Consider the following 15,865-nt stretch of genomic DNA (forward strand, 5'->3'; position numbering starts at 1 on the left):
CATTCAAAATTTGAGATTTCAGTTTTCAAAATGCAGATTTCCTTATCTTTCTTTTCAAGGTATCAGACAATTTGGCCACGCGGGGCCTGCGTTGCTTCCTGGCAGAGCCAGCCATCACTACACTGCCAGCTTTGCTCACAGACATCCTCCGCCCGTCTCCACAGGAAGCTGGGTGTGTGGCCTTGCCAGGCTGCCTCTTTATTCCATAGCAAAACACAACCCCATGATGCGGAACGCGTGCCCTGTGGTTGGGGACTGGAACTTGTGTCCTAGAGAGGGTCACTTTTCCTCTCCACTTGGGCAAATCCATAGGAACCCACTAACACAAAGGGACCAGTGCCACGCAGAGCGGATAACGCACCTTTCCTCCGCTCCTCCTGGCCAGCCACAGCAGTGTGGCATGAAGGCACCCTGTGATGTCAGGAAAACACCCAGCCAAGAGAGTTTGTCTCCATGCGGCCCATGGCAACCCACTGAAGGCAGATAAAACACTTTCAATAATATCACCTTTTATCTTTGCTTTGTGGGCCAAGGGAATAAAATACAGTTGCCAAACACAAATTAATGTGTAATTATTTTCCTTGTCTGAATCATTTTCTTTCATGTGTCAGAGCACGCTGAGCAAATAGCACCACACCTTGGGCTTGAATTGTGGTAATCAGGGCTGTGAGCCACAGGAAAGTTTTCTAATGCCTCCTCTAGCACTGACTTTCAAGTGGAAGCAACTGAAGTTTCCCTCCTCTATTCTTTTTAAGAGAGAGAAATATATGCTGGGGGAGGTGGCACGGCTGCTGCCACCAATATCACACCTGCTTGGCCATGGGAAAGGACCCACCCCCAAGGTATAAACACCTTCGACAGGTGACTTTACATGCTAATAATGGCTGTTCTTTTCTCTGATTCATTTGGTGACTAATTATTTGCTTAGTAAATTTAAGCCCACCTATCTTTGCATTAATCATATAATGGGATACATGTTATATTGTGTAGCTGCTAAGACGGCCTTGAAGTTTGAGTAGTAGGCATTTGGGAAGGGGCACAGAGAAGTGAGAGTTCGCTGTGGTCTCTGTCAGAAGGAATGTCCATGGCCCCACCTGGGCCTCTAAGCCTGCGTTGTAAGTTATTTCAAGCTATTCTTTCTTCTTTCTGCCTCAGTAGATATGAGGTGGCCCTCCCAGGTACACAGTGATGGTCTAGACACTGGAAACCAGCTCTTCACTTGCAGGGAAACTGCCTCCCCCTTGTCTTCAGGGCTGAGTGCATTTAAAGACATTTGTGGAAAATCAGAACAGCGTCACGTTTCTCCACTGGCTTCGGGTCCTCAGCCCTGTACACGACAGCGTCACCAAACCAGAGTTCCGTCATTCTTCCTGAGAGCCCTTTGGGGTCCTTGCAAGTGAGAGAGGATTGTGGGGTTAACGACTTTGTATTTATTTCAGCAATACATGAATGTGGCTGCTATTTTGAACATAAGACACAAGAACGAGTCCTTGAGTCTGGAACATTTTATATCATGTTCCTTCTAATGTTGTTCATCATTACAGGCTCAAACTGTAACCGTGATCATTGCCACAGCTGGCACGGAGCAGGCGTTCAGCAGCATGTGCTAAGTAGAGGAATGAAATACAGATAAGTGAATATTTTAAGAACGTTTTTCCCAAGAAGGGTGGCTGGGGAGAGGGTAGTTCTTTACTCATCCACTCACACATGCAAGCTTCATGCATTTATTCCACAAGTACTGCGTACCTACTGCAAGCACTGGGGAGACACGGAAGAAAGAGACTTAACCCCTGCTCTCAAGAGCAAACCAGAAGAGGTAGACATAGGCGGAAATTTCCGAGCCCCGAAGTCAGAGAAAAACTAGCTGGCTCTGGTAGCAACAGCAGGGAGCCCCTGACCAGTGGTCTGCACTGAGGGCTTAACAACTAACTGGGCCTCTGAGTGTAGTTCCAACATGATATTTTCATTTACATTAACAACTAAGATGACAGTAAAATGACAAAGATTGTGTTGGAACCCCACTTGTTCATCAGTAACATGAGGAATTTCTTTGCTAAATTGGATAAGAATTTTCAAATACAGTCTTCTGCCACTGAACAATATTTCCATCAAACCACATATATGACAGTGGGCCCATAAGATTATAACACCATATTTTTATTGTACCTTTGCTATGTTTAGATATCTTTAGATACGCAATACTCACCACTGTGTTACAATTGCCTACAGTATTCAGTACACTAACACGCTGTCCAGGTGTGTGGCCTGGGAGCAATAGGTCACACCACATAGCCTAAGTGTACAGTAGGCTATACATACCCTCAAGGTTTGTGTAAGTGCACTCCATGATGGTCCCATAACAGCAAAATTGCCTAACGATGTATTTCTCAGAATGCATTTCCTCATCATTAAGCAGTATATGACTGTATTGGAAAACTATTTCTTCAGTTTTGGGGAGCTATTCACAATGTAACAGCTACAGGCAAGACACACTTGAAGTTTCATCTGCATTATTAATATTTTCTCATCACTTTTTAAGGTCTAGACAATCAACACAACAATTAACTAAGCTCTGATTTGTAGCACTTGCCAATTTCCATGGTGTAAATACTCCAACCATGGCAGATTTCAGAGTCACCAATGAGGCAGCACTGAGCACGGCACTGTAGTGCACCATTATGCAGAGTTTCCACCACACAGACCAGGTGGAGGTAAATAATCTTAAGAGCATTAGATAATGGTAAAATGTAATAAAATAATTAGGAAGTGATGAGTTTTGAGTGTTTACAAGCTTTGTTTTTAATATAATTTATTTAATTATAAGTTTTATAATTTAATCTTTAATAATTGCTGTATTTAACAACCAGCTTGCAAAATTCCTGACAATTTAATAATTGGCTCTCGCAGGCCAGTAAGGGCAGGTTCCGGCACATTCCTGCACCTCACCCATCATGTGAGGTCAAGGAGGGCTTCTCAGAGAAGGAGATTCTATTGGTTGGTTTAATTTCAATAGCGTATAAAAGCTTTTATATATTTTCATTCCCTCCCCCTTCATTATTGTCATTCAGATTATATCTTTTATATGTGTGTGCCTGTAAACACACTTATAATTATTGCTTTATGCAATTGTCTTTTAAATAGGAGGGGAAAATTACAAAGAAAGATACATATGTGCTATCTTTTATATTTACCTATGTAGTTACCTTTATCAGTGTTCTTTATTTCTTCATGTATATTTAAGTTACTGTCTAGTATCCTTTTATTTCAACCTGAAGGACTCCCTTTATTATTTTTTGTACGGCTGGTCTAGCAACAAAGGCTCTCAGTTTTTGCTTATCTAGAAATGTTTTAATTTCTTCTTTATTTTCAAAGGATAACTTTGCTATTTATAAAATTCTTGGTTACATCCTTTTCCTTTTCATCACGTTGAATATGTTATCCCAGTGCCTTCTGGCCTCCATGGATTCTCATGAGAAATCAGCTGTTAATGTTTTTTAGGATGCCTTAAATATGTGATGAGTTGTTTCTTAATTGCTTTCATGATTCTGTCTTTGTCTTTCAACAGTTTGATTATGATGTGTCTAGGTGGAGAACTCTGAATTTTTTGAGCTTCTTTCATTTACTGCATTATGTTTTTCATGAAATTTGAGAAGCTTTTGGCCATTGTTTCTTCTACTAGTCTTTATGTCCCTTTCTCTCTCTTCTAGGGCACCTGTTATATGTATATTGGTATGGTTGTTGGTGCCCCACAGTCAAGATCGCTTGAGACTATTATCTTCATTATTGTTCGTCAGATTGTATCTTCTCAGTTGATCTATCTTCATTTCACTGATTTTTTTCTTGTCTGCTCAAATGTGCTGTTGAGCTTCTCCAGTGGATTTTTCATTTCAGTTATTATACTTTTAAATTCCATAATTTTAAAAAATAATTTCTATCCCTTTATTAAGGCTTAGTTCTCATTCTTTTAACTGGGTTTCGCCTCGTCCCACTTCTGTTTTCTCACTTTCCTTGGTCTCCTGCTTTCCCTCCCTTCTCCCCGCTCCTTTCTTCTTCTCGGCTCGGCTGGGCTCGGCTCCCCTCCCTGCTGGGCTCGGCTGGGCTCGGCTGGGCTCGGCTCGGCTCCCCTCCCTGCTGGGCTCGGCTGGGCTCGGCTCCCCTCCCTGCTGGGCTCGGCTGGGCTCGGCTCCCCTCCCTGCTGGGCTCGGCTGGGCTCGGCTCCCCTCCCTGCTGGGCTCGGCTGGGCTCGGCTCCCCTCCCTGCTGGGCTCGCGGCACCCCCCCGCCCCCCCGCGGCGGTTCTGGGCGGGCCGAGAAGAGCCCCGGCCGCAGGTGCGGTGGGCGGCGCCGCGGCGCGGGGTCTCTCGGGGGCTCACGGGGTCTCACGGGCCGGGTGGCCGGTGGGCGCCTGCGCGGAGCTCTGCGCGGGCGACACGGGCTCGGCGGCCCGCCCGGGATGGGGCCGAGCCGAGCCGGAGGCGGGGGCTACGCGCTGGCCAGGCCTGCCGGGCGGGCGCCCGGGGGCTGAGGCCGAAGTGGACGCGGAGGAAGAGGCCGAGCCGAGGCGGTGAGTGGAGCGGCGGGCGAGCGGAGCGGAGCGGCGCGCCTGTCCGGAGCTCGGCGGTGGCCCGGACAAGCGCCCGGAGGTGGCGGACGGGGCGCCGGCGTCCCCCATGGGCGGGTGTGTGGCGCCCAGCGCGACTCCTCAGGCAGCCTCAGCGGGAACTCCGAGGGCTCCCGAGGTAGGTGAGCGCCAGGGGGCAGCCTCGGCCCCCCATTGTTCCCGGCCTGGCCGGGCCACCTGTCCCGGCCGCGGGGGTCGCCCGTTCCCTCCCCAGCCCCGGATGAAAGTCCTCTGCAGGCCGGGGATGTCGCCCTCGGCCTCGCAGACCGCACGGCTCGGCTCGGGGAACTGGGACCCCGGACTGCCCTTCTGGCCACCTCAGTAGGCTCAGTCCGTTTAATTATTCAGGAACGGGATGGCGGCGCTGGGCTGGCAGAAAAGCGAACTGATGGGGGTGGGAGGGAAACCAGTGCGTTCCCTCCCAGGGGCCCCCGCCGCATCTCTCCGCGCCCTTCCGCGTTCGGCGGGGTTGGCTGGTCTCAGCTTTCCTGAGTTTCAGATGACACCTGCCCGGGTTGGTTCCAGTTTGGCCATTTAAACCTGCGAGTTTCTGGAGCTCGGCTGGGGAAGTCTCAAGTGGCCACGGGCATTGTGTTGAGAGGCGGGGAAGCGGTCTGCCCGAGTAAAACGTGGCTTCTTGCTACAGCTTGAGGGGGTTGGGCCGGTGTGCTGTCGGGGTGGGCTAGTCAAATTCCGATCCCTCTTACGCAAAAGGAAAATAGGTAGGATAAAAGTACAAATGCATTGAGTCTGACTTACCCAGGACGATCAGTACTTCCAAAGTTTTCTAACAGGGAACGCACTTCTGTTTTATTGTAAATAGCTGTGTCTTGAGAAGTCTTTTAATGCAATCAGTAGCAGTTGTATGGCGATATAATAAAATTAATTCTACCTTTACTTAAGTGATCTTTTACAGAGTGCATTCTATGGAGTGTCTTAGTTAAAAACAGCTTGTAGGAAGAGCAAAGATGGCAGTGGTGGTTTGATTCCGACCTAATGTTAGACGCATTTTTGTAAGTTCCTAAATTGTTTTGGAGGGTTTACAACTTTTTCTTAACATACAAGCATTTATACTAGTTGCTTTACCCTGCTACTTAAGCTCTGTCCATAAACCAGTACACCTGACTTTTGGCTGATGGATTTCCTGGATTACGTGTTTAGCCATGCCACTTTATTAAAATCTATGGGTCTCCTGTATAACTAAATCGTAGGCATGTAATTTGAGAGCTCAGTAAAGGTTGTCTTGACAAAAGTAGTGCATGAAAATGCCACTTTATAGTGCATTTCATGTCATAGCGTTATTACTTGGTGGCACATTAATGAGATCCTCAGTGACAACAAAACAGGAAGATAAAAAAGGCATGATATAAAACAGCCTTGGGTTAAGGTCAAATTGGGGGTCAAAATGATTCTTCCTCTAATTGAGGTGATTGTTAGTGGTACGAGAATATATCAGTATTTGTTATAGGTAGTGTTTAAATTATTTTTTCACACTCATTGAAAAATTGTCTTAAGTATTTTTCTCTGTAATACACTTGAACTAATTTATTTAAGCCTTTTGGTAGTGTGACCTATGACCAGCTGGGCATTATTAGTATGGGCTTTTAGAAGCGTGAAATCTCAGCTTTGGGTAATTTATTACCAGCCTTATCCAGTTAGATACCTATAGTATCAGTTTCTCTGAGACCGAGTTCTCCGGACTGTAAGCTGTGCTACACCTTTCCAAAGTAAAGTTTAGAAAAAGGAACATCAACCACCAAACTTATTTATTTCCTTCTGGAGAGAGGGCATGGGCTCTGATATAACTGGAGTGGGCAAAGAGGTTGTGTGGGATAAAAGGATTGTTTCTGGAATTAATTATAGATGCTTTGATTCTCCATCATTGTCATAACAGTTAAGAGTTAATGGAGGTTTAATGAAATTAGCTCAGGTGTGTTGCAGGTTAACATGTTTAAGAATTCTTGCTCATTAAGTAGGTTTCTGTTGGGAAGGGAAAGACTTTTTCCTAAGACTGTTGGCACAGATCCTTAGCTTTTCAAACACACAGTGGTGTTAGTAATATTAATCTGGATGTATCGGGTTATGAAAATTCTCGTATCAACATTGAGTAAGATACAGTCTTCAGATGCTTTTCATGACGGATTTGAGCTTTTCATGACATATTTAATTACATTGACAATGCACAGACATCACAGAATGGCTTGACCCTTTCTAAATATCAGCCAGCCTTAGTAAAAAAAAGGACTTTTTAAAAAATCTTTTTGACCGTTTGAGATAGTGTACTTTCCTTTTACCTCTGGAACCATCTCTTATGTATACAAATTTCTGTGTGTTTATCAAGAAAAGCTTTCTTATTGGGTAGATAACCTTTTTGAAGAAATTTGGGAAATTTTTGCAAGAGACTATAGAATATGGAAATGGCTTAATTCACATTATAAGATTTGTGTTATCTGTTGTTTTGGAATCATTTGTACAAAGTATCTTCCTCTGGCATACCTTGCCTAGAATTCAGTTTTTGAGTTTCAGCTAGTTAGGCTGTTTTTTTAATGCCTAATTTTAATGCAGACAGGTATATCATAGAAGTTATACGAGATTATTTAACAGTTCTCTCCAAGTTTCCATGCTTCTAAAATTTCCCATTGTTTTGACATTTTTAGACATATTCTGTATGGTTCTCAGCCTTGTTATGATGACATTATGATGCTGGGGTTGCCACTTAGGGCCTCTAGATAAGGCTTTAGCTCATGGCATTTGCTAAGGAATTAAATCGTTTATGATTTTTTAAAATAAGGAATATATGGGGAAACCCAATGAAATTATATTAATTGCCAAGAACCTTCTTTGTTCACCTCTGTAATGGAAATGTGGTCATGTACAAACTACATCTTACTTTCTGGGTGTGTCATTTATTCTGTACATTCAGTGATATCCCAAGAGAACTGAACCTGGTGGTCACTAGTTACCAGGTCTACAGGAGGATAACGGAATACTGGACAATTCATTTCTTTAGACGTTATTTCAGAATGTCTTGGGAACATCATGGAGTTCTTTCAGATATCCATATATAGCAGCCTTACAGATACCTAGTCGATGAGTAACAGTAGTTTTTGAATAACATCTACCATTTATCCAGTATTTATTATGTAACAGGTACTGTGGCAAGTGAATAGGTTGTTTCATTTAATCCTCAACAACCCTGTGAGATGGATAATATCTCTACTTTATAGACAAAGAAATTGAAGCGCAGAGAAATTAAATAACTTACTCAACATCACATAGCTTGTAAATGGCAGTCAGAACTTAAACCCAGGGCTATGATAAAGAATGCTGGTTTCTCCCTGCCCCCTCCCCCCCCAGTTTCATTTCAAAAAATTATGGTAAAACATACAACATAAAACTTGCCATTTTTACAATTTTTAAATGTACAATTCAGTGGCATTAATTATATTCACAGCATTAGACAACCATCACCACTATTTATTTCCAAAATTTTTCATCACTGCAAACAGAAACTGGATCCATTAAGCAGTCTCTCCCTGCTCCCGCCTCCTCCCAATCCTTAGTAAACACTAATCTGTTATGCTTTTTATCTCTATGAATTTGCCTATTCTAGATATTTCATGCAAGTGGAATCATATGTTTGTCCTTTTGTGGTTTATTTCACTTAACATAATGTCTTGCAGGTTCATCCATGCTGTAGCATATATCAGTACTTTATCCTTTTTATGGCTGAATAATCCTTATATGTATATACTGCATTTTGTCATCTGATGATGGACGTTCGGATTGTTTCCACATTTTGGTGTGAATAATGCAGCTGTGAACTTTGTTGTACAAGGGTCTGTTTTGAGTCCCTGCTTTCAATTCTTTTGACTCTATCTATACCTAGGAGTGGAATTGCTGGGTCATATGGTAATTCTGTGTTTATCTTTCTGAGGAAGTGCCAAACTGTTTCTGTGGTGGCTGCATCACTTTACATTGTCACCGGCAATTAATGAGGATTTCAGTTTCTCCACATCTTCACCAACACTTGTTATGTTCTATTTTTTAAATTATAGCAATTATAGTGGGCGTGAAGTGGGTGTCTCAGTGTGGTTTTGATTTGCATTTCCCTCATAGGTGGTGGTGTTGACCCTCTTTTCTTGTGCTTGATGGCAGTTTATGTATCTTTGGAGAAATGGCTATTCAAGTCCTTTGACAATTTTTTAATTGGGTGGTTTGGACTTTTTTTTTTTTTTAGAGTTGTAGTTCTTTATATATTCTGGATATAAAACTCTTATCAGATATATGATTTGCAAATATATTCTGTGGGTTGTCTTTTCACTCTCCTAATGGTAGCTTTTGATACATTTGTAATTTTAATGAAGTCTAGTTTATCTGTTTTTCCTTTTGTTGCTTGTGTTTCTATTAGTTTTAAATATATATATAATTAACCCTTCACTGATGGATTAAAAAATAGATCTATAGCCAATAATTCCAAATCTTGTAACGTTTTCTTTCTCAAGTAGGAATATTAAACTTTTATTTCCTCTTTCTGATCTGGTGAAAGGTTATTAGCAATAAAATGGTTTCTTAAAAGTTGACAAAAGTAATCCATAAACCCTATTCCATTCCTTAATCAAGAGATGATGGTTGTATTTTTTGGGGAAGCATTTTACAATTAACAAGCATTGAGTACCCACAGTATGCCCAACATTGTATTGGTCATGTGGTTCCAAAAAGAGGAATCATGATTCTGTTTGTTGAGTACGTCAAAATTCTTTTTTAGGAAAGCATAATATGCACATAGGAAACAACTATAAAACACTGTATAAACAGATGATACCATAACATAACTGTGCGAGTGCTGAAGGAATAAAGAAAACAAAGTGACCTTAGTAGCAGAGGGTTGGTCGGGCTTCTTTTTTTTTTTTTTTTTTTTTTTTTGAGACAGAGTCTTTGTCTGTTGCCCTGACTAGAGTATCGTGGCATCATCATAGCTCACAGCAACCTCAAACTCCTGGGCTCAAGGGATCCTTCTGCCTCAGCCTCCAAAGTAGCTGGAACTACAAGTGCACGCCACCGTGTCCAGCTAATTTTTCTATTTTTTGTAGAGATGGGGTCTCGCTCTTGCTCAGGCTGGTCTTGAACTCCTGGCCTCAAGCAATCCTGCCTTGGCCTCCTAGAATGCTAGGATTATAGGCATGAGCCACCGTACCAGGCTAGGTTTGGTCAGATTTAAAAGTGATCAGGATAAACTAGTTTTCAAAAGACATGTTCTTTGTAGACTGATGGAGAGTACATACGAGAGGGAAGAATGGTTAAGAACTAAGGCTTGAAAGTAGTTGTAAATAATACATACATTGGGTAGTGGTTAGTAAGGTGGCTGCCTTGGCTGGAGCAGACTGTATGGCAGGAAATGATGGAGTGACTGGACAGGTAGTGAGTAGGGTGTTACTACAGGCTCTGGAAAAGAGCTCATCATCTGACATCTGAAAAGGCTATACTGACTGCTGTGATTAATTCACTGAATATTAGTTGAACCACTATTATATATACTCATTACTGGGATTACAACAGAGGAAACCAAGTCTCAGCCCTCAGAGGAATTTACAACCTCGCACTTTAGTCCCTTGACCAGCAACACTGGCATCACCTAGGAGCATATTAGAAATGCAGAACCTCAGGCCCCGCCTCAAACTTAATGAATCAGAATCTGCATTTTAACAAGATTCTCAAGTGATTCCTATGCACATTAAAGTTTGAGAAGCAGTGGTACAGGATTGCTTACAGTGGGAAGAAACTAAGATGAGGAATCTATTAGGGAAAAAAAATGGCATAAGTTGGTGATTTATCAGATGTAGGGATATAGAAGAGAATGAAGTAAAATAATTCCTTGTTTGTGACCCTCAATGACCAGGAATACTGAAGTAGCTTGGCAGGTTTTGGAGAATAAGAAAGCTATCTGGGCCGGGCGCGGTGGCTCACGCCTGTAATCCTAGCCCTCTGGGAGGCTGAGGCGGGGGGATTGCTCGAGGTCAGGAGTTCGAGACCAGCCTGAGCGAGATCCCATCTCTACTAAGAATAGAGATAAAAATTATCTGGACAACTAAAAATATATATAGAAAAAATTAGCTGGGCATGGCAGCGCATGCCTGTAGTCCCAGCTACTCGGGAGGCTGAGGCAGGAGGATCGCTTAAGCCCAGGAGTTTGAGGTTGCCGTGAGCTAGGCTGATGCCAGGGCACTCACTCTAGCCCGGGCAACAAAGTGAGACTCTGTCTCAAAAAAAAAAAAAAAAAAAAAAGGCTATCTGGGGAAAGCCCTAGTTCAGCATGCAGTGTATGTTAAGGTGTAGATGACAAGAATTTTTAAGTGGAGACATCATTTAGATCTGGAACTCCCAGATGTTTAGGATTATGAATATGGATTTTGGAATCAGCCGCGGAAGGTTGACTGAAGGTATAAAAGTGAATAACTAAGAAGTGAATCATGAGCATTTCAGAGAGGGTGGAGAAATGAGAGAAACCACCTCTAATCAGTCCTGACGCATAAGTAGCTACCTAGTATATTGAATTTTGTTGAATTATTGGGAAACAGGAAAACAGTTCTCTCTGCCTGTGAACGTTATAGATCTGATTGTATTTGAACATGTCGTCCTTATAATTTCAGAAAATAATTTGGTTTAGTGACTTTTCATTCTAGTTGTGTTGTTTGCAGAAGTTCTAGCTGTAGCTTCTTATGCGTGTCCTAAAACAAGGTAGACTTCTTGGGCCTCCAACCTCAGAATATACCAAGAGCCCTTTTGAGGTTGGTGTGGTTCAGGACAAACACATTTCCTGTAAGACTCTCTTCACCAGGAGTGTCACGTGCACCTCTTTCTTATGTATTTACAGTGTCCCATATGTTACTTCTACATGTCATCTAACTGGGTTGTTTATTGAATTTCCTGATGCTTCTATTCTTTGGGTTGGGCCTGTAGTAAAAAATGAAGCAAAATCGAGCATGAGGAGTACTGAAGGTTAAGTCTTCTTTCCATAGTGTGACAGTGTAAGTAAAAATCCTTCATATTTTCTGGGTTGGTGAGCTCTGGGCTTTTATGAAAAGGATACATGGAATTTCATACCACTTTGGAAAGAGACTTACGCTGTGAAATAGGCATTTACTTCATGTAAAGCAGAGGGTGGCTGATTTTATTAGGAGGAGTAGGGTTGTGGGGAGAGAAGCAAAAAGAAAATGGGTAGCAAGAAGGTGTAGGTTGGAAATACGTTAGTACTCTGGGTGGGTAGGTATGGGAGCCAAATCCTTTTGAGAAGAGTTTCAGCGTAAGAGTTTACATTAAAAACTGACATAGACCATTGTAGCTGCTACCTAATCATCTACCTTCCATAGAGCTAGTCCATTTTCTCCCCCTCCCACCACCCTGCCCGCCCCCTTTTTTTCGAGACAAGGTCTCTCTATATTGCCCAGGCTGAAATGCCGTGGCGTCATCATAGCTCACTGCAACCTCAAACTCCTGGGCTCAAGTGATCTTCCTGCCTCAGCCTCCCAAATAGCTGGGACTACAGGTAGACACCACCATGCTGGGCTAATTTTTCTTGCTTTTTGTAGAGACAGGGGTCTTGCTATGTTTTTCAGGCTGGTCTTGAACTTCTTTCCTCAAGCTATCCTCCCACCTCGTCCCCCGAAAGTGCTAGAGTTATAGACATGAGCCACCACACTCAGCCTTCATTTTCAATTTTCTATCAAATAAATAACAGATTAAAATTCTGGTCAAGATGATCTGAAATGTATGTGGAAAGATATTTTTAAAGAATTTCTTGCAATGGCTATAAAATGTGGCTGTTTTTTCATCTCTGGTTTTATTTAGGAATCAGTTATTAGCACTGTATACTATGGACAGAAACTTTAATGTGTTAGAAATGGTAGGAATCTTCATTCCTCTGACTTTTGATAGTTCTAGTTTATAACACCTCTCTTTCTTTTGGACAGATTTTAATAGATGGGATTTTTATTTTTAAATCTGATTTTCTTACTGTAAATGCAAAGCTTTGGCAATACCTCATCAGCAGAACTTTACCCAGGTGGTTATTCTAATGACAATCATTGTTAAATCACTAGTGATAACAAATTTTTGCCTTTATGTTAATAAATTAGTTATCTATCTTGTGGCTTTTGGCCAAAACACATTCTTGTTGCAGGAAAGCAGTAGTTTTCTTTAGGTTAAGCAACATGATCAAATTAATTGGATATGATGATCAATTTCCTGATTTAATGGTTCTCATTTTTCCTTACTGCAGACCACCTGAATGGTTTATCTCCATTTTGTAGGCCACTTGTACCTGATTCTTCTTGCCTCCTCTCACTATTCCTCCCAGCTTTCCAGTTTCTGCTTATCTCACAGTACTAGGAGGCCAGCAGGCTCCTCCTGATTCACTGGTAGTTCACGGACCATAGGCTGAGACTTTACTAATGCATATATACTTAAAGATGCCTGCGTGTTGGCCAAAAAGAATCAGCACGTGTCATCCTGCATCAGCTACTTTGATGTATAGTCAGCAAGAATCATGTTTGGTTTTTAATATATCCATAAATTGAGCTGAAGTGGTTAGATATTGCTGAGTATACAATGGGTGTTGTAGTGCCATATTTTTGCATGTTTGCAATAAAACTTTTAGAAGTTTCCATTATAGCCCTGTTTTCTGAAATGGAATTTTTGTTGAAGTTAGACATCTAAGAAAAATGAAATATTTGCATGTAAAAGTCATTTCAAATGAATTTTACTTGACCATGAGGTCTTAGTGATATACATTTGCTCAAAATTTGATTAAGTAATGAATTAGTAGCTGACTAAATAATGAATTGGTGACTTTTGGGCTTTTCTGATTGAATTCTTACCCTCACAGGAAAATGTTTAGATAATTTTTTTGGATTTATTGTAGCTGGATTTAGGTATAAGCAAAGTCAGACTGTTTCTTTGTATTGTTCAGGTAGTTTCCATGCTTGTAGACTATGTGACAAAAATATCAACAGGGCAGAGTAATAAATATTAATAGTCCAGTTCATTTAGTTACGAATCTGCCTTCAACCCAGGTCACTTTATTTCTTAGGTGTTAAGGTGTGTCTTCCTGAAACTTTTAAAGATGGCCAGTTCCTATTATTCCAATTCCCCACTTGAAGCTAGCTGTAATTAGAGATATAAATAAGGCCTGCTCTGTGATATCAAGTAGCTTATGGTCTGCTGCGGGAATCATACATTTAAATAAAACTTAGGTAAAGTTTTACAAGTCTCTACGGTAATGAAAACAGTATTATGAAAGTTCAAGGAATAGTGGAGAAGCAGGGTCAGAAAGCTTCAGTGAAGAGGTGGTGTAAGAAATTGGTCTTGGCTGGGTGCGGTGGCTCACGCCTGTAATCCCAGCACTCTGGGAGGCGGAGGGGGGAGAGTAGCTTGAGGCTAGGAGTTGGAGACTAGCCTGAAGCAAGAGTGAGACCCTATCTCAAAAAAAAAAAAAAAAAAAAAAAGAAGTTGGTCTTGCCCCGCACAGTGGTTCACACCTACAATACCAGCTACTCCGGAAGCTGAGATGGGAGGATCACTTAAGGTCAGGAGTTTGATACCAGCCTGGGCAACACATGAGACCTTGTCTCTAAAAAGAAAAATGAAAACAAATTAGCAGGCTATGGTGGTGTGCACCTGTAGTCTCAGCTGCTTGGGAGGCTGAGGTAGGAGGATGGCCTTTACCATCCAACATTCTGTTCATAATTATTTATGTATTCTTTGGGACGATGGAGGCTTTCTCTCAGACTTTCCTCTTTTCCTCACCAGAATCTCCTTTAGCCGTCCATTCATGGCGATATTGGCTTTTTCTAGCATACACCTCAAAACTCTCCCAGCCTCTACCCACTATGCAGCCACTCCCACATTTTTAGTATTTGTTATAGCAGCACCCTACTTCTTGGTAACAATATCTGTCTTAGCTCAGGCTGCTATAACAAAATACCCTAGTCTGGGTGGCTTCAACAACAGAAATTTATTTCTCACAATTCTGGAGACTGGGAAGTCCAAGGTAAAAGTGCCAGTTGATTTGTCTGATGAGGGCTATCTTCCTGGTTTACATACAGCTGCTTTCTTTCTGTCATCACATAGCAGAGAGAAATCATCTTGTTCTTGCCTCATCTTAATCCCAGTCAGGGCTCTACCCTCATAACCTAATTACCTCCCAAGGGCCCACCTCCAAATACTCTCACATTTTGGGTATTAGGTCTTTAACACAGGAATTTTGAGGGGACACAAAGCATTTCTTATGTAGCATTGTGGAACTTCAATTGTGTAAACATAATGGTAAGTGATATCAGTGTAAGAACTTGAAGTACCTTAAATATTGTATTTATGTCTTATTGTTTACAGGGTTTGGGGTTTTTTCCCCAGAATTTTTATGGTGGAAATGTTCAAACATTAAAAAACAGTATAGTAAGCATTCATATACTTACCATGTCAATTCATTAGTTGTTAACATTTTGCTATATTTATACTTTTTTTCTTTTTATATTCATATTATATGTATAGACATGCATACTCCCTATTTTATGGCTGAACCATTTGAAAGTCGTGGACATCACCTTCCTCCTAAAATTCTCAGCATGCCTCCTTTGTGAATAAGACTATTTTCCATTATCATAGCTAAGAAAATTAAAAGTAATTTCTTAATAACATCTGTCACCTAGTTTTAATTAGATTTATCCAATTGTCCCAAAATATCTTTGATAATATTTTTTCATACCAAGTTCCAATCGAGGTTTATGTTATGTCTCATTTGAGGTAGACCAGTGGTTCTCAGGTGGGGACGGTTTTGCCCTCCAGGAAATATTTGGCAATGTCTGAAAACATTGTAACTTGTTACTTTATTTTTTGTATTTCCTATAAACAGGAAGTTAGCTTTAAAAGCTTTATTAGATTCAAGTTCAACATTTTGGGTAAGAATTCCTCATATATGTTTTATATTCTTTGTATTGCAACACATGAGGAAGCTAAGTTTGGCTATTTGGTTAAGACAATGAATGTCAGCTATCTACAGTGTAATTTCTCCTTGACAATTAGCAATATATGGGGCGATCCTCTGACTTGAATATCCTGTTACCCATGAGGCTTTAGTGTATCTGTTGATGATCCTTACCTGAATCAGTTATGGGATTGTAAAAGAGTTATTCTTCTAAATATATCATTCTTTTGTTCCTTCCTTACTGGCAGTCTTTGGTAAGAAAGA

The 15,865-nt window shown here is 41.4% G+C and overlaps 1 protein-coding gene across 1 annotated transcript in view; it reads left to right on the plus strand.

The window, feature by feature from the left end:
• Positions 1–4,623: 4,623 nt before the first annotated feature.
• Positions 4,624–15,865, plus strand: part of LOC123638115 (ovomucoid-like) — an 88,449-nt gene continuing 77,207 nt past the window's right edge. Inside the window, exon 1 of the mRNA XM_045551480.1 lies at positions 4,624–4,738. The gene's annotated coding sequence lies outside the window, so the exon portion shown is untranslated. The remainder of the gene's footprint in view (positions 4,739–15,865) is intronic.

The sequence above is a fragment of the Lemur catta genome, chromosome 5 (assembly GCF_020740605.2).
Source record: "Lemur catta isolate mLemCat1 chromosome 5, mLemCat1.pri, whole genome shotgun sequence".
Lineage (NCBI taxonomy): Eukaryota > Metazoa > Chordata > Mammalia > Primates > Lemuridae > Lemur > Lemur catta.